Here is a 17,502-nt window from a genome sequence, read left to right on the forward strand (position 1 = left end):
TTTTAAACAAGCAGCCCATAAAATTTTATAAGTAGGTCCACACTATGGGGTCAGACAGATTTGCATTTGCTCTGTTTCACTCCCTTACTAGCTATTGACCTTATTTTATTTAATTGGACTTCATGTCCATCAAAGGAGGGATAATAATTTACAACCCATGGAGTTGTTGCAACAAGTCAGATAATGCATTTAAAGGCATAAAGCAAAAATGCAATAAATCATAACCTCTATACTAATTTTTGTAACGTTGGTGGTACATAGCTGTTTTAGTTTTATCCCCCCTGTGGTTGAGTATGAAATGTATTGTGGAGCAGAAGCACTGTGTTCAGGAAATGGAGTTTGGTGTGATTGTGAAACCACCAAGTGAAGGTGTCCAATGCATTTTTGACAAGATGGGTCTGAAGTATAGGTCAAATTGAAGCTAATTGTTTAGAAGTTATCAGCATATAGATAGCAATCAGAACCATCACTGGGAATAGGATCTCACAGTAAGTGTATTCAAACTGAGGTAATGGGTTTAGGGCAGAAGCCTCTGGAAGAAAAGATTACAAAAGGCTACAAAGGTTTATGAGACTTAAAAGAAAAACCAGAAAATGGTTTCATGAAATCTCAAGGAATTGAGTTATATCAATCAGCTATTGCCCAATAACACTGCAAAACAAACATCCCAAATTTACAATATTTTTTTTTCTTGCATGGGTCCACAGTTTGACTAGGTCAATCATGCTTTAGGCTGTACAGTAACTGGGTCTGGCTCCAAGCTTTGTATTGCCCTCGTGCCTGCTCATATGTTTCCACTTTCACCTTGGATCAGCAGATTCCCAGCATATGTGCTTCTCAATGCAGATGACTGAGTGTAAGAACCATGCCAAATTCAGATTCATAATCTTTGCTTAGTACACATCTACTACTATTACATTGGGCAAAGCTAGACGTATGACTGAACACAACATCAATTGGTACAGCTGTATGCTGTATTAACAGTGGGAATGGAAGAGAAATGAATATTTGCTTAACAATAAATCCAAACTATGAAAAGACCTTTCCAAGAAGGAAAATTCAACAGTATTAAATTTTCTCCTGAAAGGTCAAGTAGGTGATATTTGAAAGGTACCCACAGAATTTAGGAAATAAGGGGTGTTTTGGAGACCTTGTAAAGTACAGTTTTACTAAAATGTCTGGCTTAAGAACCAGGTTTCAAAGGTTAGAGAGAGAATTGAAGGCAAAATATGGTAAAGCAAACAAAGATAAATGTTCAAAGAAACTTGGCTGTGAAAGAGAAAAGGGAAAAATGACTGCAGTAGCTTGTGGGAGGCAAGAGTTGGAGGATGATTTTGTTTGTTTAATTTTGTCTGCATCGTTTCTCAAATGAAAGAGAATTAGGCATGCCTAAATGCTGGCATCAGGAAGCCAGTAGAAAGATCAAAGTTGAATATCCAAGAAAGAGGTGGTAATGAATATAGTGAGGACCCTAAAAAGATAGGAGGGTGTAATCCAGAACCCAGGAAGAGAAACAAATTTATGAAGAAGTTGGCTTTCCTCTTCCATTACAATGAATCAGAAGAATGGAAGGAGAATGTTGCTATAGCTGAGGTCATATTTAGAAACTGTAGACTAGCTATTCTGGAAGGATGAGAAAACATGAAATTTTAAAAAGAACCTAGAAAAGTTAGTAGAAAAACAACTGAAAAGTTTGAAGGCAGGGGACTATTAGGGCGTTAAGAAAGAAAGATTGGCATTTCTGGGGAGGAAGCATATGAGCATAAGAGCAAATTTTCTCTCATGTTGTAGAAAATTGAGATCCAGAAAAAAAGTAGAGGAATTGGAATTAAGAAAGAGGAGAGATCCCTCCTCCCTCGTAAGCTTAAGGATAGCAGTAGAGATGAAGACATGCTGAGTGAAGCAACATTTAATTAATTAAGGCATTCCACTTCACAATGATATTTTTAGTAACATGAATATTAATGTCATCTTCCAGAATGTGTTACAGAAGGGTTGTGGAGGAAGTCTGGATTTAAAACTCAAAAACAGAAGTAACTAGGTTATGTGTGAATTACACTAAGAGATCTAAAAAGATAAATAAAATAAAATAATTGCTGAGTCCAGCAAGATTGTCTCCTTACCCTACATATTAGCAAGAATCCAAATTCCTTTGTTCTGCAGTATTCTTCTTAAAAATAGAAGGCAATATGAATAAACATGATTTGTGGTAACATTTGTAACACTGTTTCTCAGTTGGTTCTAAAGAAATATTTCAATTTACTAGCAGTTATTACATTCACATCTACCACCTCAGATCAGACAGTATGCAGTGGAACATTTTCAGCATATTGTCAGAAACAAATAGGTATTGAAAAATGTGAACAGAACATTTTAGTGATACAATTTTGATTTCCAAAAATAAAAGCATAGCCATGAGTAATATACCATGTTTTCTCTCAAACATAAAATCAAATAAATGGAAGAAAATGTAACTTCAAATTAGACTGAAAATTCTAGTACATAATACAATTTACACTGGAGAAATTTACCCAGGATTAAAAAGCCACTGGAGGACATAATATTATAAAATAATGCATCCATTTTGTTGATATGTATGTAAGAATTAGAGCAAGTGATCTTTGCTCTCTGCTCTGAGTTTGTAAATAAAATATTCATTTTTCTCAACCACCCTGAGAACTGGATAGGCTACAAAAATCTAACTTTAATATTCTTAGCAATCCAGTACACTCCAAAAATCACCCAGGAAGCTAAAGACTCCAAAATATTGTTCTCTCTTCACATTTCCCTGTTCCTTCACCAACAAAACACCTTTTGGGAGTACTACTGGACAACATTTTTAGTGATTTAGTCATATTACAAATGGCTATTTTATATGCCCCTATAACAAATACAATTGTATTCAAAGAGTAAACCATGTGTGTTTATAAAATAAGCATGGTGGTATTCTCAGCCATGGCTAGAAATGACATCCAAAGTCCAGTGAACTTCTATGAACTTCCATGCACTTCTATGGCTTTTAAAAAGATATGTAACAGATTGCCAACAAAAACATGAAAGAATGTTCAACATCACTAATCATTAGAGAAATGCAAATCAAAACTACAATGAGGTATCACCTCACATCAGTCAGAATGGCCATCATCAAAAAATCTACAAACAATAAATGCTGGAGAGGGTGTGGAGAAAAGGGAACCCTCTTGCACTGTTGGTGGGAATGTAAATTGATACAGCTACTATGGAGAACAGTATGGAGGTTCCTTAAAAAACTAAAAATAGAACTACCATATGACGCAGCAATCCTACTACTGGGCATATACACTGAGAAAACCATAATTCAAAAGAGTCATGTACCACAATGTTCATTGCAGCTCTATTTACAATAGCCAGGACATGGAAGCAACCTAAGTGTCCATCAACAGATGAATGGATAAAGAAGATGTGGCACATATATACAATGGAATATTACTCAGCCATAAAAAGAAACAAAATTGAGTTATTTGTAGTGAGGTGGATGGACCTAGAGGCTGTCAGACAGAGTGAAGTAAGTCAGAAAGAGACAAACACATACCGTATGCTAACACATATATATGGAACCTAAAAAAAAAAAAAAAAAAATGTTTCTGAAGAACCTAGGGGCAGGACAGGGGTAAAGATGCAGACATAGAGAATGGACTTGAGGGCAGGGGGAGGGGGAGGGGTAAGCTGGGATGAAGTTAGAGAGTGGCATGGACATATATATACTACCAAATGTAAAATAGATAGCTAGTGGGAAGAAACCATACAGCACAAGGAGATCAGCTCGGTGCTTTGTGACCACCTAGAGGGGTGGGATAGGGAGGGTGGGAGGGAGACACAAGAGGGAGGAGATATGGGGATATATGTATATGTATAGCTGATTCACTTTGTTGTAAAGCAGAAACTAACACACCATTGTAAAGCAATTATACTCCAATAAAGATGTTTAAAAAATAATTTTAAAAAAATTAAAAAATAAAAAGATATGTATGTCTTAGCAGAAATCTAGCTCTCAAAGAAGCTACAGGAAGATTGAGACCAAAATATATATTTAATTTTCTCTCCTTATTTACTCAAAGGAAGTTTTATAACATACTAATAGCAAAATAAAGTCAAAATGAAATTATTAGGAGAGCTTTTTAAAAGAGATGATTTGGAGAGTACAGCCCTGCCAATATTGTAGCAATATTTCTAATCAAGAATTGTCTAGACATTCTGCTTCAAATCTAGTTAATTTCCTTAACATTTTTTAAATTACAAAGTCTTCTCACACCTAATATCTTTATTTTACTTCATTAAATTCTCAAAAGCACATTTTAGGATATTCAATTAAATCACTGCCTTACTTGGAACTATTGCTTCTAGGGTAAAATACAAACACTTTAAAAAAACTTTCTTGATCTACTATTTTCTCCTCTTTGCCCATATGTCTTGCTACTTTATAGTTTATACTCTATCATATACTAGATTTCTTTCAGTTATTTTAACCAGTCATACTCTCCTAAATGTCCCTGGAATACAATATTCACCTAACATATTGAATACCCTTGTATTAAAGCACTTATCACACAATTTGGGGTTATCTTTTCATCTATTTTCCCCACTTATCTTAGAAGCCTCTTGAAGGCAGGAAAAAGTCTGACTTATTCATTACTACAAAGCCTACCACATAGGAGATGTGTGTTTCTGTTCTCCCTCCCTCCCTCCCTCCCTTTCCGCTTCTTCCTTCCCTCCACTTACAAATACAGTATATAATAAATGAAGGAAAAAAGTATTAATCACATTATTTCTTTCCATTTCTAGCAGAAGGACCTACTTTATAGATTGTTCATGGGGGACAGTCCTTTTTCATACCTGGAAACTGTTTTCCTTGAAGAACAAGTAACATTGAGAGGGTCATAAATAGGAAAGTGAAAGAGAAAAGGCCCTGACTAACTAGTTTAATCACCTAAATCAAACCTAGTAAATAATCAGATGACAGACATACAGCAAACTTACTTTCATACCTATTTTCCTCAATTTAGGAAATGAAGCCACTCAGAGTTACAGGAGTGAAGTAGATTTCTTAAGAATACATATCTACTAAGTGCTAGAATTTAGATTTAAATCTATGTCTACTGAACAGCTAGTACTATACTCTTTCCTGCATGAGCAAACATAGCCATATATTATATTGAAAATCTATGATACTAAAATAACAAACAATGAAGGCAGGAGAGTTTTTTAGCACTTAAATTTTATAAAACCAACTTAGTGTCAAATTTAATTGAAATATTTTACAATCCCAATAATAGACAAAATATTTTTATGTATAAAAGAAAACAATCAATAGGGAAATACCAAATTCATGTTTTATGATGTCATTGGTGCATAATTGTGCTTTATTTATATTATTTTTTTAGTAATAGTCTGATTTGGAAAGAAAACATCTAAAAGTATTTGAAAGATTGATAATACTCAGTACAAGGGAGGATATTCAAGAGCAAACATTCTTATTTATGTCACTAGGATTATATATTGTTATAATGTGTTTGAAGAACAATTTGGAAATACTGATAATCTGCAAAAGATGTGTCTCTTTGCTAGCAATTTCACTCTAGAAATGTATTAGGGAAATATTGGAATGAATGTACAAATGTACATGAGAATAATGTTCTTGTGGCATTCTTTTAAAAAAAAATTAGAAATATCCCAAGGATCCAATAAGGGGGACATAAATAAATTCTGTTTCATGCAAAGGGATATTATGCAAATACTGAAAAGGAGGTGTTAGCACTATAATGTGTGAAAATAAAAGTTGGCCAAGATAAAAGAAATGAGTGACAGAACATTACATATAGTATGATGCATTTTGATAGTAGTAGCAATATATTTAAAACTATATTCTATTCATAAAAATCTTTTAAAATATATATAAAATGTTAAGAATAGTCAGCTCTGTGGGTGGATTTAAATGAATGAAAAGGCAGTCATCATTAAAAATCTTATACATATTAAAAAGATTGTATGAGACTATTTTGAAGAACAATGCCCAATATATTTGAAAATTTAGATGGGCAAATTCCTAGAAAGGTACAACTTACACAAAAGATTAAATAATATTTAGGAAATACGAATAGACTCATAACACATAAAGTAACTGAATTTTTAATTTAAAATACTGCCATAAAAATATTTCTAGGGCCAAATGGCTTCACTAGTGGATTCTACAAGAAATTAAAATGTATCATTCACAAACTCTTACCAGAATAATCCTAAATAAAACATTGTCAACACTAATCTAGTAATATACATTAACAGGTAATAAATATATAATGAACTAGTTAAATTTATTCTAGGTAATAAATACATAATAAACTATTTAAATTTATTCTGGGTGGGGATTCTAGTTTAACATTTGAAAATCAATCAATATAATTTATTTCATTAACAAAGATAAGATAAAAATCATATGATCATCTGAATAAATTTAAATTTAAAATTATTAAAAATATTTAAAATTTTAACAAATAGAAATAGGAGGGAACTTCCTTAACTTGATAAAATTATGCATTAAAAAATCTAATACTTAAGGATGAACTTTTGAGAAATTTTCTTATGAGATAAGAAATTATTAATATTGATACATGAGTTTTACAGGTTTTGTTTAGATGAAAACAATATAGTGTCTAGCACAAATACTATATTGAAAAATGTTTCCATGATTGTAATAAGGAAAGACTTATTAAATAAAACACAAAAAATGCTAACTATGGACTACATTAAAGCTGAGAACATCTGTTGATTAAAGATAACATTAAGAGAATGATAAGGCAAATTATAGAGTGGGAAAAGATATTTGCAAATATTTTCTAAGGGCTCAAACTCAGAATATATAAGGAACCACTTATGAATGAATAAATAAAAGACAAATAACCAATAGTAAAATGGACAAAATCTTTGAATGACACTGCAAAACATCATATTCAAATGGCCAAAATATATATAAAAAGGTGTTTAACTACATATTAATGAAAAAAATGCAAATTAAAACCATAATTAGATATCCAGCTCCACACATTCCCAACTACTATAATAGTTTAAAAGACTATTAATACCAAGTGAAGGCAAAGCTAATGAGTAACTTGAAATCTCATACCCACAGATTGAATTGGAAATTGGCTCAACCTCTTGGGAAAATCTAGCAATTTCTACTAAGCATTAGCCATTGACTCAGCAATTTTAATCTTAGCTATATCCTAACAAAAATGTATACACATACATGTGTACAAAAGACATGTAAAAGAATGTATGTTCATAGGAAAACTATTACACAAAACTGAAAACAGCCCAGATGTCTAACAAGTAGAACAGATAGGTACATTTGTGGAGTATTTATACAATGGAATTTTATAAGACAACAAAAATGAACTACTATTACATTCAAAAACATGGATATATCTCACCAAAAAGGTTTAGCAAAAGAAATTTGATACAAAAAAGTCACATACTGTATGATTTTGTCTGTATGAATTTCAAAAAAGGTGAAATGATTCTATGGTCTTGAAGTCAGAATTAATGATTACCTTTGGGGAAAAGCAAGGTGGTAATGATTGGGAGTGGCTGGAAGAAGGATTTCTGGGGGCTGACAAGGTTCTTTATTTAGAACTGAGTGTTGATTTCATGGATATAAATACTTTGTTATAACTTATTGTGCTGACTCTTTTCTGTGTGCTTTTCTATATTTCTGTTACTCTTTAATTAAAAAGGTTTAAAAAAAAATGCAACGTTTTATTGAAAATAGATGTCTTAGTTTCCAAATAACATTTTTGGGAAAAAATGAGTTAATTTTCTAGTACCAAAAGAGTTGTTATGACCTCTAAAATAATATTTGAAAGCTAAAGAAACATACAGTAAATCAATCCAGTAGGTATTTTTAAAGATTTTCAGTTAAAATATATTGTGTTTAATGTATAAAAATAATATGCAATGGGAATTTTCATCTGATATAAATTTCTATTATATTAAATAAGTTGAGCCTCAAACTGGAATATTATAAATATTATTTATAATATCTTAGCAGGCAATCTTGCCTGTTACTGATAGCAAATCTGTACTTTCAGTAACCATGACAATTAAATACGATCTGATTAGATGTCTTAGGATAGAATTACTGTTTATGGTTTGTAATGTCAGCAAGCAAAATTAGGGCAGAAAAGCATACAAAATTCTGTTACTTAGTTTAAAGTTAAAATAATGAATTTTAAAATAGCACATTGTAATTGCTTAATTTATGTTTGGAAAACTGCCCCATGTAAATCACTGTAGTGAAAGACCATTTTGTTTATGAGATTTCCATAAATAAAACATATATAAATTTAGAATGATTTAATCTGTTGTGTTGATGTTAAGTTCATGTGAGAGTCTAGGGATAGATGGTCACCTCAAATGCAGGAAATTTAAACTGTGACTAACAAAATACTAAAACTAGATATCATGGAGAGCAGGATAACACACTGATTAATAATCTAGGTTTAAGAGTTAGTTAACCTGCATGTGAATTCTAGCTTCTCTAATCATTAGCTTTTTAATATATCTATTTTTTCTCATCTGTAAAATGGTAAAAATAATAAATAAAATCCATTTCACTGGATTTGGTTAAGTTATGAGATATCATGTGCAACACATTTAAAACAATGCCCAACACAGAGTGAGCACTCAATAAATGGTTGTTGTTAATAACTGAAGTGCAGTTATAGAGAAGACATTATCTGCACAACAAAATTAAAAAAAATCAGTCTAATACTTCTGTTTTTTTCATTTTTAAACTAGGCTAGATCAGTGCTCTAGGTAAGTACCCATCTATTTTTCATAAAAATGTTTTCAACTCTTGTAATATTTCTGAAAAACATATTTGACTCATCTGATTCTCCAAGATTGTAGAGAATATATGCTAAGAGCCAAACTGAAAAGCTGGATATTTTCTACTTAAATAAGAATATCTAGAAAAAGCATTTTAATATTCTAGTAAAAAAAATAAGGGAAAGGACATTGTACTTGCCACCAAAAATAAAAATAAATACACTCTGAAGTTTTATATATATGTAAACAAATATATATAAATATACATAATCAATCAATTAAACAAACACAAGATTTTACAATATGTTGAAATCAAAAATCATTGTCAGTGCATTACTTCTCAGCTATTAAAAACCAAAGTGACAACTATACATAGGTATTAGTGCAGTAAATTTTTACTGGATTGTTCAGGACTCTCAGTGGATTATTTACATCTTTCAAGACCAATGTCTTTGACCTGGACAGAATGGTGCACTGCATCTCTCTGTGAGATGTTTTGGCTGAGCATAATAGACCAAACATGCAAGTATGAGTAAGATTACCTTACATCTTGTCCAGATTTGCCACTAATGTGATCTTAGGCAAATTACTTATTTCTCTGAGCTTGTTTCTTTATCTGTAAGAATGGATAACCACACCTTTCAATCTAACTTTCAGAATTGTTGCAAAGGATCCAACAAGGTTATACATGTAACCATGCTTTATAAACTTCCAGAGACCACACCAATGGAAGATTTTTATTAAATGAAGAGAAAGGGGATTAATTTCACCAATATTTACTTCAAACACAGCTAAGCTTATATATCTACATTATCCATGTAACTATATATTTCTTCCTCCTTCTAAAATGGAGAATTATTTAAAAGAGTTACCTACATATTTAGCATTTGGGAATTATTCAATGTCTTAGACATGTCTTATCTTGACAAATTGCTTATTAAAAGACTGTTTAACCTATCTTGCTGTATAAATCAACAAAACCAGGAAGTTAATCCTTGACAAATTAAGAAGATTGACATAGCTTCTAGTTTTATTTCTTGGTTTCCAAGGTAGAGATATAAATTCTTAACTTGTTGAAATCTTAAAAAGGTGTTTAATCTTAACCTTCTTTAATTCATTTCTTCAGAAAATATATGTCAAGGTCTTCATTGGGCACAAAGAGGAATACGGCATTGTCTCTGTCTTCAAAGGCTTACAAAAAACTCAGCCTGGAAGTTCAGAGAAGTCCTCTTTAAGATGGTGGCAGCTGACTTGAGCCTTGAAGAGGTTAGGCAGATCAACTACAGGGCAGACAAGGAGACAGGTGATGTCTGGCAGAAAATAGAATATGGAGGGGAAGTGGAGTTTGAGAAAAGAGAGAAAAATATATGATGAATAAGGGGAAATGCAAACATTTTAATGTGATTGGCATTGTGGGAGATTGGAGATAAAAGAGACTGGAATAGTGAGGAAATGAATTTAGAGAAGTAAACAAGGACCATTTAGTAAAGGACTTTAAGTACAACCTAAAGGACTTCCGGCATCTTGTTGTTAAAAAGAGAAAGAGAGAGAGAGCTCTATCAAAAATTTTTCAGCAGAGGAGGCACCTGTTGAGATTGGTTTCAGAAAGGTAATTGATTATAGTGTGGAGAATGTTCTTGAGAAGACTACAGAGAGGGGGACTGAAGTAGGGGCTCTGAACTCTGAATATCCTCAGAATATCCTCATTTCCTACACAGGAAACAAAGGCTTAAAGAAATTAAGTAACTTGCCACAAATCACACAGTTTGTAAGTGGCTGAGCTAGGTTTTGTGCAAAGCTCTACATAACTCTAAAACGTGTGCTCTTAGGACCATAGAAACTGCCTCTCATGAAGAGAGATGAATGTGAAAAACCCTAAGCATTTAGAGAATAGCAACAAATAAAACAGTGCAGGAAAAGTGACGACACAGTCAGTCTATATCATCAAAATCAAGTACAGGGGTGAGCAATTATCCAGTGAATTAAGGACCATCTGGATAATCCTGGCAAAAGCAGATTTAGTGCCTGAGTCATTCAGATAATTGTGCAAACAGTGTGCCCTGCTCTGGCGGAGTAACCTGGTCTTTAATATCTTCCAAAGTACATTTTTCCCTGTGGCACTTTTAAAATGGACAACAGTAGCTCAGAAAGAATAAAGGTACTATTCACTTCATGGGAAAGTCACATAAATAATAATGGGATCTCAATAGACTGTGAGTGTATTTATGTCCCCAGGAGCCATTTCACACAGAGATACATGATATACATAAGCCAAATACTACTTCAAAGAAGAAAAGAAGTTCAGCAATAGCACCCTCAAATGTGTGCTTTTATGTTCAATTCTTTGTCAGGTAGCAGAAAGTTTTCTGAGCATTAAAGAAATGAAAGCTATTACTGCAAATAGATTTATAGATTAAACTACAGTAAGGTTACAAATTTCTGTGTGTTCAACACATAAAAAATTAAAGGCAAAAAAACAGGGTGGGGAAAATTTTCACAGTTTACAACAGATTTCTAATTATATGAAGAAACTATGAATACCCCAATAAAGAAATAGTCAAATGAAATCCACAAATTAAGAAATACAAAGAGCAGATAAACAATTTGAGAAATGAAAACATTTCTCAAACTCATTCAAAATCATAGAAACACAACTCAAAGAATAACTAGATACCTAATTTCTGCTATCAAAATAGTCGCAATTGTTTTAACCACAGTACCAAGTATTAATAAGACTATTGCCAAATCAGCTTAAACTGAGTACCAATTTCTGTACAAATTTTTTTGCTGGGGCAATTTGGCTATAAGCATTAGGAGTCTGGAAATATTTATATGTTTGATCCAGTAACATCTAAGAAGTTACTGTAAGGAAATGGTCAGAAAGGTAAAGATTAATGAATATTTATGTTCATTTCCATAAGTGTGAAAAACTGGAAACTATCTAAAAGCTCTATATAAAAATTATTTGGCAGCCATAAAAAAAAACATGGTTAGTAAGAATATTAAATAAAATAAATTAATATTTATGGTATGATGTTAAGTGGGAAAAAAGCTGAATGTCAAAATGAATATTCACTCTAATTTCAAATCTGTAAATTTAAAATACCTATGCATATTCATAGAAATAAAACTATAAGGTTGATAGTGGATCTCTGTGCATGATGATGGAATTATATTTTATTTCCAATTTTTCTTGAATGATCCCGTATTTCCTTATAATCATAAAAATGTTATTTAAATGTAATATTAAGTGAATATACTTTCAAATACAACTTTACACAGTAAGTCATCCAGACAACCATAGTGAAATAATACCCCATTCCTTCACCTGCTACATTTCCAAGTTCACACAACTGGTAAGTCCTGTTCTCAGGATTTGAACCCAGGTATTCTTTCTCCAAAGCCAGTGCTCTTCAAGATACAAAGTCGGGAGGGAGGGAGATGCAAGAGGGAAGAGATGTGGGAACATATGTATATGTATAACTGATTTACTTTGTTATAAAGCAGAAACTAACACACCATTGTAAAGCAATTATACTCCAATAAAGATGTTAAAAAATAAACAAATAAATAAATAAATAAAATTTTTAAAAAAAGATACAAAGTAAAGCACAGTGAAAGTTTCAAAGCAGAATTGAATCAATAAGAGACATTAAAAATATATTATACTAATAATAATACCTGACAGATTAAAGCAGAGAAACTTATACACTGGGATATTTGATAACTGCACTAAGGGAGGCATGCAATGACAGATGAAACTGGTATTAAGGAAAACAGAGAAAAATACAAATTAGGTTGAGAATAGAAATGAATAAATTTATTACTGAATGGATGGTAGGCATTTGGAGGTAGAGAAAAGGAAATCTAAAAAATAAATAAATAAAACTGATCACAAATCAGAAAAGCCTAGAAAACTGCAGTATCCTTTGGTAAAAGCCAACTTAAGGGTGATGACAACTGATGGAGGGAAAGCAAAAAATGGTTGTCACTATGTACATTATCATTACTGTAGCTATTGCTACTACTAATAGCTATTGCTTATGAGTAATTACTATGGGCCAATACCTATTTTAAATGTGTTACATGCATTATCTCACTTAATACTTGAAAAATATCCCACAAAAATCTCTGAGATAAGTGCTGTTGTAATTTCCAGTTGACTTACTGACATTCACTTATCTGCCTAGTGATATATGAATATTAACACATCTAGGCTTCCTTCTAATACCTGTGCTCTTAGCCACCAGGATAATATTTTGGAATGACTCATGGAAGAGAGAATAGAAATGGAAATGCAAAGGAAAGTTTTATTTCTAATAAAATTGTCATCCATTTGGGGGATTCATTTGAAAGCTAGGAGCAGGAAGAAGACATAAGAGGGGCACAAAGACAGGGGTATAAAAAGTAAGAGAATAATTATGACATCAGATCATTGTGGTACAAAGAAGTAAAATTTCAAGGGGGAAGTGGACAATACAGCAGAAATGGCAGAGTCAAAAGGGCAGAAAAATGAATGTACCAATAAAAAGAAAATGAATACTGGACTTGAAGAAGAACTTACTGATGACTTAGAGAGGATTGGTTCTTGATATGACATAGATCATGGCCAATTTATCTGTAGAAATGGATGGACCCTGTCGATCACTTTTTTTAAAATAAAGCACATGGCATGGCATGCTTCGTGTAGAGAAATATGGATTGTCTATCTTTCAACTTGGTCTCAAGGGGAAGAAGATATGAGAGTATATATAGAATAACCTGTACACAGTCATAACCTCTACTAGGAAATAGAATCATTCTGTGGAAGGATATAGAAATGCCTCATGTCATTCATTCCTGCTCATGGAGAAGACAATGGAGCCAAAGGAAGTTTCCAAAAGTAGTTCTCAACACATAGCCTTCTATCAATAAATGGATTACCCAAAATCATTGCTGCATCCATCCAAACAATTCCTTATGATGATACTTCCTCAGTAAGAATATTTGAGCCTACTTAGAACTGTAGGCTATACAAAATGTAGGTCATGGTCTTTTTCTGCAAAGTACTAACTGCCTAATTAGAAGACAAATCAGACATACAAATAATGGTCAAGCAACAAAACAGACAGTGTCTGAATAACTGAATAACCTTGGTCTATACTGTATCAATATTGATCAAATATTGTTACCAGGACCAAAAACCATGGGAAACTGAAGAATTCTATTTGATGGTAAACTGCTATGCAATTAATTCACAGTAGGTTGTTGGAATATTAGAGTTGAAATAGTGGACTTTCAGAAGATTTTAAACAAATTACTTATGTCCTCTAAATCTTAGTTTTCTCATCTAAGAAAATAAAGGTTTTCATCAAGATTAACTAATTCCAGGCAATGGGAAAAATAAATGCACATACATCTATAAAAGAAAGTCCATGTCGTGCAAATAGATATGATATAAAACAGCAGCACAAGTTTAAATATCAGGTCCACAAGTAAAATTTGTACAAAGAAATATAACAAAATTACCCTCCAAGATTCCAAAGGTCCCTTAGTTCTATATCCTATAAAGTGGGTGGATCTGGGATTTTCCCCCAGATCCCCTAATGCTGCCAGCTGTGAGTTACTACCCAAATACATTTACCACCGAACAACCAAGGTACAGGCATAGGGAAACCATTACGCTCTGATGAATTTAATAAAATATCCCACATATGACTCATTTATTTGATATATGTGCTACATTTCAGGCTGATAAGGCTCATGTGTACACTGTGAAGCTGAAAAATGCAGGGAAATAGATGAAGATCAAATAGCACTCTAAGAATGTATTCAAAATAATATTTGGAAATATTGATCTTCATGTGCAATACAGAAACATTATTTCATGCAAGGTTTCCTCAGTCTGAGTGCATCTTCTCAGGCTTTTCCCCTAATGGAGAATTTGATTCCCTCTTTCCCCTCCCACTCAGTGCTTCCAGATTGCTTCAGAAGACCAAGGCAGTCTGCTCAGCAGCAGGCAAACAGGGCTGGGTGAGCAGGAGCTATATATAGCTCCACCTTGGAGATATGCACACACAAGTACGTGTACAAATGCCCATGCTGGATGTGGCATGAATAAATGAGAAAAGGTTGCAACTTCTCCCCTCACCCCCCTTCCCATCACCCGAATGTTTCAGCAATTGTCAAAGCAGGGTGTCATCAGTCGCTGAGAGTGATGCAGCGTCTAATTTCTCTGCAATTCTTCTGCTTACTGCTTCCAGCAGTCTGACTCCGGCAGGAAACGGCACTGGGCCAACACCTACTACCCAGATGCGGTCACCCAAGGAGGCTGCCTTGCAGCCCCTGGGAGCCCATTCCGGCACGATTACTTGACTCTCCGCAACTCCCCCAGGATAAACCCATCTTTTAGGAACTAGGCGAGAAGGTGGTTTCCGACAAACAGCGTCAGGCTAGGAGAGAAGCCAAGCCTTCCTGGCCTCTCCCCTCCTCAGTCTGCCGCAGATAGGGGAGAAGGGCTGATGTCTTCTCAGTGGAGACGTAATTAACTGGAAAATGCCCTGCGAGTTGCAGGCTTTTTCCCCAACCCCCCACTCCCGAAAGGAGCCGGTTCTTAACAGGGGCCAGGGAACATACAAGTCCTTCTTCCCCTCAGCGCAATCATTCCCAGTTTTTCAGGGTTGTACTAGTCTAGAGGCAAGGGAGGAGAGGGGAAACGAGTGGGTGCGGACAGGCGTGGGGAGAAGCAGATGCTCTTCTCTTCTCGATTTAGGAAGACCTGCAGGTTCCCTGCTGCTGACAGGTCTGCTCTCCCAGACCCTCCCCTGCCAGGTCGACTTGGCATCCCTTGGGCGAGTCGCCGGCGGTGGCGGCCGCAACCTCCGAGAGGAAAGTTGACGAGACGGAGAGGGGGCTCGGTCCCCTCTCCCATAGTACTGCCGCCCTGCCCCTCCCGTCACCCCGGGCTCCGGCATCCCGTAACCCTCCTTCCCAGAACCACACACCCTCCACCCAGTCTTTCCTGCCGTCCTTCTCGACGAGAGCTGCGGCGACTACAGGAGACCTGGGGGTGACGAGGGCGGGGCGGGGCTGGGGGAAGGGGAAGGGAGGCAACAGCAGCAGGAAAACACGCATTCTTTATTCTGTCTGCAAAGAAGGGCAAGTCCTGCCTCCTACCTGTTCCCTGCTCCTGCTCGCCTTGGCGCGGCACAGCTGGACCATAACCTACAGGTTTCCCACTTCCGCCACAGACACCTGGGAGAGCATCTCCCCACCCGGCGCCCCTCCTCGCCTCGGCCGAGCCCACCCCAGCTACTTGACAGCAGAAGCCCGGCCTTTTAGAGCGCTTATTGGGGCGGCGAGGGAACTGGGGCGGGCGCCGGAGGGAAAACCGAGGCTCTGATTGGACAGGCGGAATGTCACTCTCACGCCAGGATCAGGGCTCGCTGCGGACCCGGGTAGCTGCTAAACCCAACCGCAAAGGGTCTCTGCAGTCCCTGGAACCAAACCCTGCTGCTACTGGATCAATGACCCCTAAGAGGAGGGAAACTGGTTTGTTGACTTGTCATCTGAGACCCCAAGAGGGAGGGAGGGACCAGCCAGAACCAGACACCCAGCACTTTCCAGAGCTTCCCTGAAGGGACCATCTGCTCTGGGAGATTTGACAGGCGAAAATATCAGGAGCAGTGAGTGCCTCGACAGAGAGGCACGCACTTCGGTAACGAATGAAGCAAAATAGAAAAATACTTATAATTAAGTGAAAAAAAATCATGAGAAAAAGAAAAAGCATGAGGATTTTATTTCAAGTTTCCATTCTTTCCCCTAAATGTAACATGGCAGTATTTCATGTGGAGAAAATGTTGAACTGCTTATTATGTAGCGCAGGGAGACTCCAAAATACCCGCTGGTAGGAACACTGTTTTCGATGGAAAAGTGTTACGATAATAACCTCTCAAAAAAGAGTAAAAGAAGGCAATTAAAGCCAAACTGCATAAGAGACTTGCCTTGGGCAGTTCATTTGGTGGCAAAAGTCTTCAAACAATCACTACCAGGCTGACTCATCAATCTGTTCCCTTTCTTCTGATACTGGGCCATCATTTCTTTTGTGCTCAAACCCTGAGGAGCAGAGGATGGATAAGCCAACCCAAATCTATATGATCCCAAGCTTGCCTTTTAGGTGAAGGAGGACCAGGGTAAAACCATTTTCTGCCCACATTCCATCTCTGCCACTGGTCCAGGTGGAGTCAGAAAGCTGTGGAATTCAAGGGACTTCTTAGATGAGGAATAATCATAGAAAATCACAAGTAAAATTGGGGGTAGGGAGGTGTCTTATTCTAATGCCATATAAGGAAACAGTCTTCTCCCTCACAGGCTGCTTCCTTTCTGCAAATAGCCAAGTTCCTCATCCACCTAAATTAAGTAGCTGTCTTAACTAGAGCTGAGCATGACTGAGCTCCCATCCTCAAAGAGCTTATGATGGACGTGGCTCACTGGGCAACTGTGGAGATGACACTGTTATCAAATGTTAAGCAAGTGTAGGCTCTTAGTGCTTATGGTTGTTATCACTGTTAAGCCAGACTCGTCAATGTTCTCTTCATGAAACTGGAGGAATCAGATTAATGTATTTGGAAGTCAGAAGGAATCTTAGAGATAATTTATTGTGAA

The 17,502-nt window shown here is 35.5% G+C and overlaps 1 protein-coding gene across 5 annotated transcripts in view; it reads right to left on the minus strand.

The window, feature by feature from the left end:
* The window catches only part of CNTN1 (contactin 1), a 370,073-nt gene extending 353,916 nt beyond the window's left edge, over positions 1–16,157 (minus strand). For 4 of the 5 annotated variants that reach the window (XM_007168319.3, XM_007168318.3, XM_007168316.3 and 1 more), the window contains exon 1: positions 16,015–16,155. The gene's annotated coding sequence lies outside the window, so the exon portion shown is untranslated. Of the gene's footprint in view, positions 1–16,014 lie in introns of all 5 variants that reach the window. The other variant, XM_007168320.2, reaches the window with a different exon arrangement.
* Between the last annotated feature and the right edge of the window lie 1,345 nt (positions 16,158–17,502).

Source organism: Balaenoptera acutorostrata, chromosome 11, assembly GCF_949987535.1.
Source record: "Balaenoptera acutorostrata chromosome 11, mBalAcu1.1, whole genome shotgun sequence".
In the NCBI taxonomy this organism is placed as follows: domain Eukaryota; kingdom Metazoa; phylum Chordata; class Mammalia; order Artiodactyla; family Balaenopteridae; genus Balaenoptera; species Balaenoptera acutorostrata.